Source organism: Megalobrama amblycephala, linkage group LG1 (assembly GCF_018812025.1).
Source record: "Megalobrama amblycephala isolate DHTTF-2021 linkage group LG1, ASM1881202v1, whole genome shotgun sequence".
Taxonomy (NCBI): Eukaryota; Metazoa; Chordata; class Actinopteri; order Cypriniformes; family Xenocyprididae; genus Megalobrama; species Megalobrama amblycephala.
In genome coordinates this window covers 22,588,715-22,599,924 of record NC_063044.1, presented here as the reverse complement: position 1 = coordinate 22,599,924, position 11,210 = coordinate 22,588,715, and the positions used below count along the sequence as shown (strand labels likewise).

At 38.6% G+C, this 11,210-nt stretch overlaps 1 protein-coding gene across 2 annotated transcripts in view; it reads left to right on the top strand.

The window, feature by feature from the left end:
- The first annotated feature begins 1,410 nt into the window (after positions 1-1,410).
- LOC125244041 (NACHT, LRR and PYD domains-containing protein 3-like) overlaps positions 1,411-11,210 on the top strand; it is a 58,791-nt gene continuing 48,991 nt past the window's right edge. For both annotated transcript variants that reach the window (XM_048153973.1, XM_048153965.1), the window contains exons 1-2: positions 1,411-1,969; positions 2,086-2,173. The gene's annotated coding sequence lies outside the window, so the exon portion shown is untranslated. The remainder of the gene's footprint in view (positions 1,970-2,085; positions 2,174-11,210) is intronic.

The window sequence follows — 11,210 nt, the reverse complement described above, 5'->3', positions numbered from 1 at the left end:
ATAATAATGCATAATATAAGTGTAATTGAATGTAATTGTAGCTTATGTAATTTCAATAAAGGAAAATATTGTTCACACATTATTTGTAGCTTGTGTAACAGGTACAAAGTATACAGCTAAATATTGTTATAATTCACACAAAATTGTTCTCTTATACATTTTATATGGTTACCTGATCTAAATGTGCGCTTCCCCTTTAGGTGTTGCGTGGTCACAGTATGACCTAATTTCCTGTCTTGTCCCCCCCTCTTCTCTTTTGAAATGTGATTTAATGGGAGGGGTAGGTTTCTTTTGTCATCCTGCTAATTTTATTTAATTCTTATTTTAATTGAAAAAAAAGAAAGATAGACCTGTATATTTACATCCCAAAACAAATCTTAAAGATTCCAGAGGGTTACAAACTAAACAACCAGTGAGTATGTATATTATCAAGGGGAGGTTAATCAACCGAATCCAGCTGGAGAGTTTTAACATGTGCAAGAAAAGGCTTCCAGATTTTACTAAAAGCACTGTTAGGCCCCAGTAAAGAGTATCTAATCTTCTCTAATTTAATGAAAAACAGGGCATTTTTCATCCAATGTGTGTGAGGTGGTGGCTGAGGGCTCTTCCAATTTAATAAGACTACACGTCTAGCAAGCAATGTAAAAAAAAAAAAAAAAAAAAAAAAACTACAAAGTTTGAGAAGTGAGTGGGCAGTGGAAGGCCACCAGGCAACACCCCAAAAAAGGCCTATGATACAGTAGATGATGGTGGTATGTCTACAGATGCAATGGCTGAGAGAGAATTAAACACTGACCCCCAAAACAAAGAAAGAGCTGGACAGGTCCAAAACATGTGGCTGGGCCTAAGTGATAGATGTATTTAGATGACACTTATAGTACATTTGAACCCATAGTGTACTACAGAGATAGTATATTAAAAGCACATTTTAGTTCATATTTCATGCTGTCTCAAAATAGCACAGTTGAGTACACTTAGAAGTTCTTAAGATTATCTTAAGAAGTACTAAAGAAGAATTTTTTAGTATATTAAGTACAAAATTAGTGCGCGAAAATAGAGCACTTTAAGTACATTATAGAAGAGTACTTTTTTCACCTGGGCTCTCAATGTTAAACCATGTTGGGGTGCTGACAAAATTGTTTGAATTAATCCAGTGTAGCATGGACCGTATATTTGCTGCCCAATAATAAAACTGAAAATTAGGACCACCCAAATGCCTTGGTTTCTGCAAGACACTTTTTCGAATCTTTGGAGTCTTGCCATTCCAAATGAATTTACTGTAGAAATAGAGATATCTAGTGTGACAAAAAAGGACTTTGGGATCAAAAATAGGGATACATTGAAAAAGATATAAAAATTTAGGGAGCACGTTCATCTTCACACAATTAATTCTACCTAGTAAAGACAAAGGGAGAAGAGACCAACGGTGAAAATCCTTTGTGAGACAGCTGAGCAATGGTGAAAAATTGTCACCTGTACGCCTAAATATTTGAAGCTATGTAAAGAGGCCTTGAATATTTTATGTGTGTAAAGAACTTCTATCCGCTTCTTCTGGTTTATGCAGATCTTCTTCTTTGCTTGTTTTTGGATCTGGAGATCCTCTACTCTTTTTCTTATTCATTCGATCACTCTCTCTTTTCATTATTTTTCTCCACTGACCCACAAGCGACAGACTGAACCTCCTACTTCTGGTTGTAAATTTCCCCTTTTAGTAGCAGAAACTTCCTGCTGTGCAAGTATTGAGTAATAGACACAAGACATGGGCATGAATAGCATGAATAAAGAGTGACATTCTTGCTCACTGTACACGTCACTTGCTCTTCCAGCGATCTGATAATGCTGTGGGAACAAACCGATCCAGCCCTAAAGCTTCAGTGGATTACAGCAGTAAATTGAATGAATCCAGCAGGAGGAAAATGCTGTCGTGATTTGAAAATGTGCCGCTGATTGGGAGCGTTGAATAGCAAATGTATGTAGTATTTATAAATATTCAAGCAAATATATACAGTGACCGAGAACTGAGTGTGTGTTTGCTGATGTCTGACTCTCATTCTTCTGATTCTTATGTCTCTTCTTGAAAAACAGTTTCACTTCATTTAAGGAAGTCAAAGAAATTTCAGTTCATCACAACAGTTCAGAGGAGGAAAAAGAAGATTTACAAATATTATCTGAGGTGAGTGTTTCATCTTTCTTTAGTTGTGTGTGTGTGTGTGTTATGGTGTGTCACTGGTAACTTTGTGCTTCTGAGACTTTAATGCTGTGCTGATGATTTTATTTGAGTTCCTGTGACAATCTAACAGATGATCAAGTGTGTCTTGGTAAGTGAATCACAGAAGGCAGATATTGTTGTCACATGCTGTGAAATCACTGTTTTCTCTGTTGTATTGTGTTTATTAGTGAGTCTGTGATTCCTCAAACAGTATTTCTTATCATGCGCTCTGATCTCTTTGAGATAATACTGCCTCCTCCTGTTTATATGATGAACTCATAAGAGTCATTCATTGAAACCAGCAGCACTTAAATTAACTGTAAGTGTTGAATACAACAGCATGTGCTTCCAAATTCCCACTATTACTAACACTCATAAATCGCGTGCTACACGTTGGAGGCAGTGCAACCATAACAACCTGTTTATTTTACCCATGTCATCTAGTACATTATTTTCTATTTCTATTGGGCTCTGGAATTGTCAATCTGCTGTAAACAAAGCAGACTTCATTACATCTATTGCTACTCATTCAAGTCTCCATCTCATGGCTCTGACTGAGACATGGATCAAACCAGAGGACACTGCCACACCAGCAGCCCTCTCCTCTAATTTCACTTTCTCTCACACCTCTTGCCAGATTGGGAGGGGTGGTGATACTGGTCTGCTTATGTCCAGTGAATGGAAGTTCAATCCTTTACCATCTCTCTGTGACAATGGTTCATTTGAATCACATGCAATTACCATCACCTACCCTACTAAAATCCATGTTGTAGTTGTTTATCGTCCCCCAGGTCAGCTAGGTAACTTCTTGGAGGGGTTAGATGTGTTACTATCATCCTTCCCTGAGGATGGTACTCCTCTGCTAGTATTTGGAGATTTCAGCATCCATCTAGACAAACCTCAGGCTGCTGACTTCCACACTTTGCTTGCCTCATTTGATCTCAAGCAAGTGGCTACCTCAGCTACCCACAAATCAGGTAACCAATTGGACCTCATCTACACACACTGTGGCTCCACCAACATTACACTGGTTACTTCACTACACACCTCAGACCACTTCCTCCACTACAAACCTCAGACTACTTCCTCCACTACACACCTCCAGACCACTTCCTCATCACTTTTAATCTCAACCTGACCCCTAACTCAACACACACTCCACCACATGTTACTTTTCGGCGAAACCTACACTCACTCTCACTAGCCCATCTATCCTCTTTGGTCTCATCCACCTCCCCCTAACCAGTTCTCATCACTGGACACTAACAACGCTACTGACACTCTTTGCACCACTCTTATATCTTGCTTAGATGACTTCTGCCCCCTTTCATCCATACCAGCCTGTGCCACCCCCTCTGCCCCCTGGCTCTCTGATGCTCTCCGTGAGCATCGGTCTAGAGTCAGGGCTGCAGAGAGGAAGTGGCGCAAATCTAAAGATCCTACTGACCTTAGCTTCTATCAGTCACTCCTTTCTTCTTTCTCTACTTATGTCTCCAATGCTAAAACATTTTAGTACTATCACACTAAAATTAACAATTCTACTGATTCCCGCACTTTTCAAAATCTTCTCTTCTCTTCTTTGCCCTCCTCCTCTCCCTCCCACATCAGCTCTTACAGCTGATGACACATTCTTCACACATAAAATAACAACCATCAGCGGCCAATTCTCCACACCACACACTGACAATAACATCTCAACGGAAAACACACAAATTCTCCCCTCCTTCTCCATGCTTTCTGAGGCAGATGTTTCAAAACTCATCCTTTCCAGTCACCCTACTACCTGTCCGCTAGGCCCTATCCCTACTCATCTTCTTTAGGCCATCTCCTCCTCAGTTGTACCTGCACTCACTCACATTATCAATTCTTCCCTTCACACTGGAACATTTCCCACAGCTTATAAGCAGGCTAGGATTACCTCACTGCTTAAAAAACCCACTCTGAATCCAGCACTTTTAGAAAACTACAGACCAGTATTCCTTCTTCCTTTCATTGCAAAGACACTTGAGAGAGTTGTATTCAACCAACTGTCTACTTATCTCACACAGAACAACCTCCTTGACAACAACCAGTCTGGCTTCAAGAGTGGTCACTCAACTGAGACTGCACTGAAGCCCTGAGACTGGCACGAGCAACTTCAAAATCATCAGTACTCATCTTGCTGGATCTGTCTGCTGCTTTTGACACAGTTAACCACCAGATCCTCCTGTCAACACTCATTTTGAAGGGCATCTCGGGAACCGCACTCCAGTGGTTCAACTCTTACCTCTCAGGTAGGTCCTTCAGGCTATCTTGGAGAGGTGAGGTGTCTAAGTCACATCATCTTGCTACTGGGGTACCTCAGGGCTCTGTGCTTGGACCACTTCTCTTCTCCATCTACATGTCATCACTAGGATCTGTCATTCAGGATCATGGTTTCTCCTATCACTGTTATGCTGATGACACACAATTCCACCTCTCATTCCAACCAGATGATCCGACGGTTGCTGGTCGCATCGCATCGCAGCCTGCCTGACAGAAATTTCTGCCTGGATACAGGACCACCACCTTCAACTCAACCTTGCAAAAATGGAACTGCTTGTGGTCGGTGCCAACCCAACACAACATCATAACATTTCAATTCAACTTGGGTCATCAACCATTATTGCTCCCAGGAGAGCCAGGAACCTTGGAGTGGTGATGGATGATTGTTTAAGCTTCACAGATCATGTTGCTACAACGGCCCGGTCCTGCAGATTTGCCTTGTACAACATCAGGAAGATTAGACCCTTCCTATCGGAGCATTCCACACAAATTCTTGTCCAAGCTCTTGTTCTATCCAGACTGGACTATTGTAATGCTCTCTTGGCTGGCCTTCCAGCATGCACTGTCAAGCCTCTACAACTGATCCAGAATGCTGCAGCAAGACTGGTCTTTAACGAACGAAAGAGAGCGCATGTCACACCTCTCTTCATCAGTCTGCATTGGCTGCCAATAGCTGCTCGCATCCAATTCAAGGCTCTGATGTTTGCCTACAGAACGAACGCTGGCTCTGCACCGCTATACCTTAACTCACTACTTTAGCCTTATGCGCCCTCCAGAAACTTGCGTTCTGCAAGTGAACGGTGCCTTGTGATGCCATCACATAGGGGCACAAAATCAATCTCACAGACCTTCTTTGGGTCTGTTCCTGGCTGGTGGAATGACCTGCCATGCTCACTCCAAGCAGCTGAATCTTTAGCCATTTTCAAAAAAATGCTAAAGACGTATCTTTTTCATCAGCACTTGACCCAGTAATAGTAGCACTTACCTTGATTTCTATTCTTCTTCCATCTATTTGTGTATTTATTAAAAAAAAAAAAAAATCCTTGCTACGAGAACGTTACTGACGGAACTATGACTTGGCACAGCACTTACATACTGTTGTTCTCATGTTGATTTGATTTCTACTATTCTCATTTGTAAGTCACTTTGGAGAAAAGCGTCTGCTAAATGACTAAATGTAAATGTAAATATAAAAATACCTCTCAAATATCCCACTGCGAAAATAAAGCAAACATAAATACATACAGTTTGTTTACTATTTTAAAGCAGATCTGTGAAATGTGTGATTGGAAAAATATGCATAATAAAGCATCTGATCTGTGCTTTTACATGTGCTGAAAACCTATGAAGATTAGAGGAGTTTATCTGAAGTAAACTAAAACTGACAATTGCGAGATAAATCCACTACTTTAATGAAAAAACAGCAAACATTTGTGACCTTTCTCAATGCCTAATAAACAATACTCAGCCATCTTAAAAGGACAGTTCACACAAAAATGAAAATTTGCTATTAATTTACCCACCCTCAGGCCATCCAAGATGTAGGTAATGTTACCAACTTCAGAACAGGAAAATAAGGGACAATCGTGGTTCTTTATAGAAAAATAAGAGACACTTGAAATATTTGTACTGCACCACACAGTGGCCTTCATTTCTTAAACGATCGTACACCAGAAAAACTGTGCGTACGCTCGTTTCAACACAAAATTTGGCATTTATCAGTATGAGCGTGAGCAGTGGCTATGATCAAATCTCACATCAGGTCTCAGCTCGTGTACGCACGTTTTTAAGTCAGCAGGAACTTGTGTACTGCAGTGGCGTAGCCACGGGGGGGCCTGAGGGGGGCCCAGATTTCTGATCTATTTGTTATTATTGATTTGTCAGATACTCTCCATTCATTTTAACCAATAAAAAGTCGTTAAAGAATCAAGAACCTCTGACTGCAGCGCGCACAGTTTTCTTCTCGTCATTATAGTTCATTTGAGGCAGTTTCGTGGCGTTATTTGCTCTCGCTCAGATAATGCGTGTGCGGCTCAAACTTTGTTCCATGCAAATTAAACATGCTTTTTCTCTAGAATTGTCTTCTCTCCAGGACTTGCATAACTGACTGTTAAAATAACATCTATAAATTGTAAAGAAATTAAGTATCTTTTTATATAATAACTCCATGTACAAATTATATCATTTTCAAACTTAGCCTACTTTAATCAGCCAGCTCTCTAGATAGGTAATAAAAATATTTAATATTTTTTAAAGTGCTTATTGTAGCCTAAATAGATGCTTATTGAATTATTATATTTAGCGAACTACTGATCATCAAATAGGACTATATCAAAGAGTAATCAGAATGGCTCAGGGAATTTATGACTCTAGATAATCTGTATTTTTTTTTTAGAATAGAGAGATCACTGTTTTTCCATGGTTCAAAAAGCAAATTACACAATCAAACCAAATAATATGTAGGGCTAATTTACTTGAGGTTCGGACAAAATGTTTTATTTAATGTTCAAAATTAATTTATAAATGTCTAAACTGTTATAGATGAGTCTAATACATTTTTTTATCATTATTAGTTTAAAGAATTCATCATGAAAAAAAAAATGAAATTAATACATTTTAACAGTCACTGGTCACCACCTACTGAAAATATAACAGCAGGCACAACTGGCATAAACAAAGTTTACTTTGACATAAAAATACAAATAAAAATTATATATATATATATATATATATATATATATATATATATATATATATATATATATATAATAAAATAAAATTTTAGGCCCCTCATTTTTAGATGGGCCCCCCCAAAAAATAAAATTCTGGTGTGCAGCATAGTAGATCTGGTGGAGAACTGTTATGAGAACATTTAGATTATTTTCCTGACTGACAATCACTCACTCACCGATCATTAACCATTAAATGACACGATTAAAATTAAATTAGAATAGATGCATGTCTTAAAATACCACAAATGTTTTTTTGTTGTTGTTGTTGTTGTTGTTTTTTCAGGGATTTAACTTTGGATGTGCAAATGGCAACATCAAAAGTTGTTTTCTTTTTTATTAAAATATTTCTTTATTTTATTAAATCCAATTGATCGCTCGAGCGCCTCACTCACACGCAGACACTACATATCAGTTCTAGCATTGCTAACTTTACATTTCAGCTATTTATCAGCAAACTAAATGCAGAGAAAGTTAACATTCCTCAATTTAAATGGTCCGCCATGTTTTATGTGGATACTGAAATGAGTGAAATAGAAAGTCTTAGTTTAAATAATGAACAGTTCATTAGAGAAATAAATGTTACATTGCAAATATGGAAACGTTTGGATTAATTCAGTTTTGTTCTAAATAAATTCATTTCTGCTTTATAATGAATGCCACTATAGCCTAATTTGTATTTCAATATAAAGCTACTTATTTTTAATTCTTTTTCTGTTATGAATAGAACAAATTTAAAGGATTTTCTGTGGAGTGAGGTTCTAAAATAACCACATTATTGATTTGTATGTGTGTAATGTTTGTAAGTGTTTAGTTTTATTTACCAGTATTTTTATTTAAATTAATTTTATTGTTTGAAATTACAGAGTTTGATAGGTGATTTTAGAGTAAGATAAATTTTCTTTTTCATGCGATTACTTCCTCTCATGGCTGGGTTACTTTTCTCTGTGTCGTAAACTATAGGGCAAGGCTTCTAAAATTTGGGCCTTGATATTTAAATGACGATTGTTTTCAGCCGCCACATTTAACATCACCCGTTCATTCAAGCGACAGAATTGGTCGCTTACTAAAGTTTAATGAATCACACGTGAGCGTTGTCGTATGTACGCTGGTTTCTATGTTCATTTGATAAATGAGGGCCAGTTTGTGTCATTTCAGTGTCTGCAGTGAAGGATGTGTATAAAAGGTTCTCAGACACATTTGTTTTGCTTAACCTATTTATGTACAATTTAAATCTAAAAAAAAGAATTTTAATGTCATTCAAAAAATGTCATGCTACACACAAACCATCATTCAAAATAACAGCATTTATCTGAAATAGAAAGCTTTTGTAACATTATAGATTAGACAAAAGTTTGGTCTCACCGGACACGTTATCCCTCTCTCCAGCATCCCCTCTTCTGTGCTTCTCAGAGAAAATGGAGGAACTGGTGTATGCTGGAACCAAACTCTCCCACTCTTTTGCTGCGAGCCCCCAGATATCAACAAAAAAGCGTCAAGCCCCGAAACCACCAAAGCCTGTGGGCCCAGCTCGACCTCCCCCTCCTCCTGTGAGAGCTCTTCGGCCCCTGCCACAACGCCAGGGCCCTCACCCTCCTTCATCTGTTCTAGGTGAATCAAAAACAACCGATAACAGCTCTCAGTGATGTGTGTCGGGTCCCCGCTATGATAACAGTGACTTTATCAAATGTTTACAGAACAAGCGGGAACCCAGTGTGCCTGTAGCTTTCTCTATTTCTGTTTTATTACGTGATAGAAAGCCTAAGGCCTTTTTCAAACCATTTGGCAAACCCATTTAATCTGCTACCTATTACACGTCAAACTAAGACTACTGTAGAGACAGAAAGTAAGACTGTTAAGTTAGCACTTCTAAACATACGCTCACTTAAAAAATAAATCACTTCTAGTCAATGACTTAATAACCACAAACAACCTAGATTTTATGCTTCTAAATGAAACATGGCTTGAAGACAGCTGCAGTGCAACAATCCTGAATGAAACAGCCCCTCCTAACTTTACTTTTATGAGTGTCTGCATAGCTGTTAGGAGAGGTGGAGGTGTTGCTGCTCTATTTAAAGATGTCTATCAATGCAAGCAAGTGTCATTTGGTGATTACTTGTCTTTCGAATACTTGGGTATTGTATTAAAAGGTGCTCCTCGCATTTTACTTACAGTTATCTCCAGGCCTCCAAAATACTCTCCAGCCTTTGTGGAGGACTTTACAGAACTGTTATCAGCAATTTCCTCAGAGTTTGACTGTTTTGCTATTACTGGGGACTTTAACATCCACATAGAAAATGCAGAATCCAATATGGCAAAAGAAATCATAACTGTTTTGAATACTTTTGATCTGACTCAGCATGTACATGGACCTACACACAATCGTGGACACACTCTAGATTTAATTATCAGTAAGGGTCTAAACATTTCATCCATTGTCATTAAGGATGTAGCGCTATCTGATCATTTCTGTATTTTCTTTGAAATATTGAACTGTCCGACTGTTGAAGCTAGATCTGTCTCGGTCAAAAAGCGATACTTAAGTGAGAACACTAGTGCACTGTTTATGAAGGCTATATCTTTAACACCAAGCATATCTGCAGACTCTGTTGATTTTCTCCTTGATTCTTTTAACTCAAAAGTACAGAATGTTATTGATAACATTGCTCCTGTGAAAGTCAGGAAGAAAAGTGGCAGACAAAAAGCACCGTGGAGAAACTCTACAGCGTGCAAAATATGAAAAGACAATGCAGAAAAGCTGAGCGCATGTGGCGAAAGACAAAACTTGAAATCCATTATAACATCTATAAAGATATTCTTCATGCTTTCAATGTGGAATTAGGCAAAGCTAGACAGACCTTCTTCTCAAATATTATAAACAGAAACTTAAACAACACCCGCACTCTTTTTGCTACTGTAGAGAGACTAACAAACCCCCCAAGTCAGATTCCCAGTGAAATGCTCTCAGACAGCAAATGTTGTGAGTTTGCTTCCTTCTTCTCTGAGAAAATTAATAATATCAGAAAGGCGATCAGCACATCCTTGAGCTGCACTGGGGTAAAACAGATCAGATCACAACCTCAGAAAGTAGCTATTATGTCTGATTTCGAAGCAATTGATGGTAAAATTTTGGAAGAAACAGTACAGCCCCTTAAAACATCAAACCTGCACCCTTGACACACTTCCCACATCTTTTTTCAAAAGAGTGTTTAACTGTTTAGAAGCAGATCTCCTAGAAGTGGTAAATGCCTCACTTCTCTCTGGGACTTTTCCAAAATCCCTGAAAACTGCAGTTGTTAAGCCCCTCCTGAAAAAGAGCAATCTGGATAACACCATATTGAGCAACTACAGGCCAATCTCAAATCTTCCTTCATAGGCAAGATCATTGAAAAAGTTGTTTTCAATCAGCTGAACAAGTTCTTAAGCTTGAATGGATACTTTGATAACTTTCAATCTGGTTTCCGACAGCATCACAGCACAGAGACAGCACTCATAAAGATAATAAATGATATTCGCCTAAACACAGATTCAGGTAAATTATCAGTGCTGGTTCTACTTGACCTCAGTGCTGCGTTTGACACTGTCGATCACAACATTCTTCTTGACAGGCTCGAAAACTGGGTTGGGCTTTCTGGGATGGTCCTTAAATGGTTCAGGTCATACTTAGAAGGGAGAGGTTATTATGTGAGTATCGGTGACCATAAGTCTGAGTGGACATCCATGACATGCGGAGTCCCTCAAGGTTCAATACTTGCACCCCTCCTGTTCAACCTATATATGCTGCCACTGAGCCAAATAATGAGAAAGAACCAAATTGCATATCACAGCTATGCAGATGACACCCAGATTTACCTAGCCCTCTCACCTAACGACTACAGCCCCATTGACTCCCTGTGCCAATGCATTGATGAAATTAAAAATTGGATGTGCCTAAACTTCCTTCAGTTAAACAAAGACAAAACTGAAGT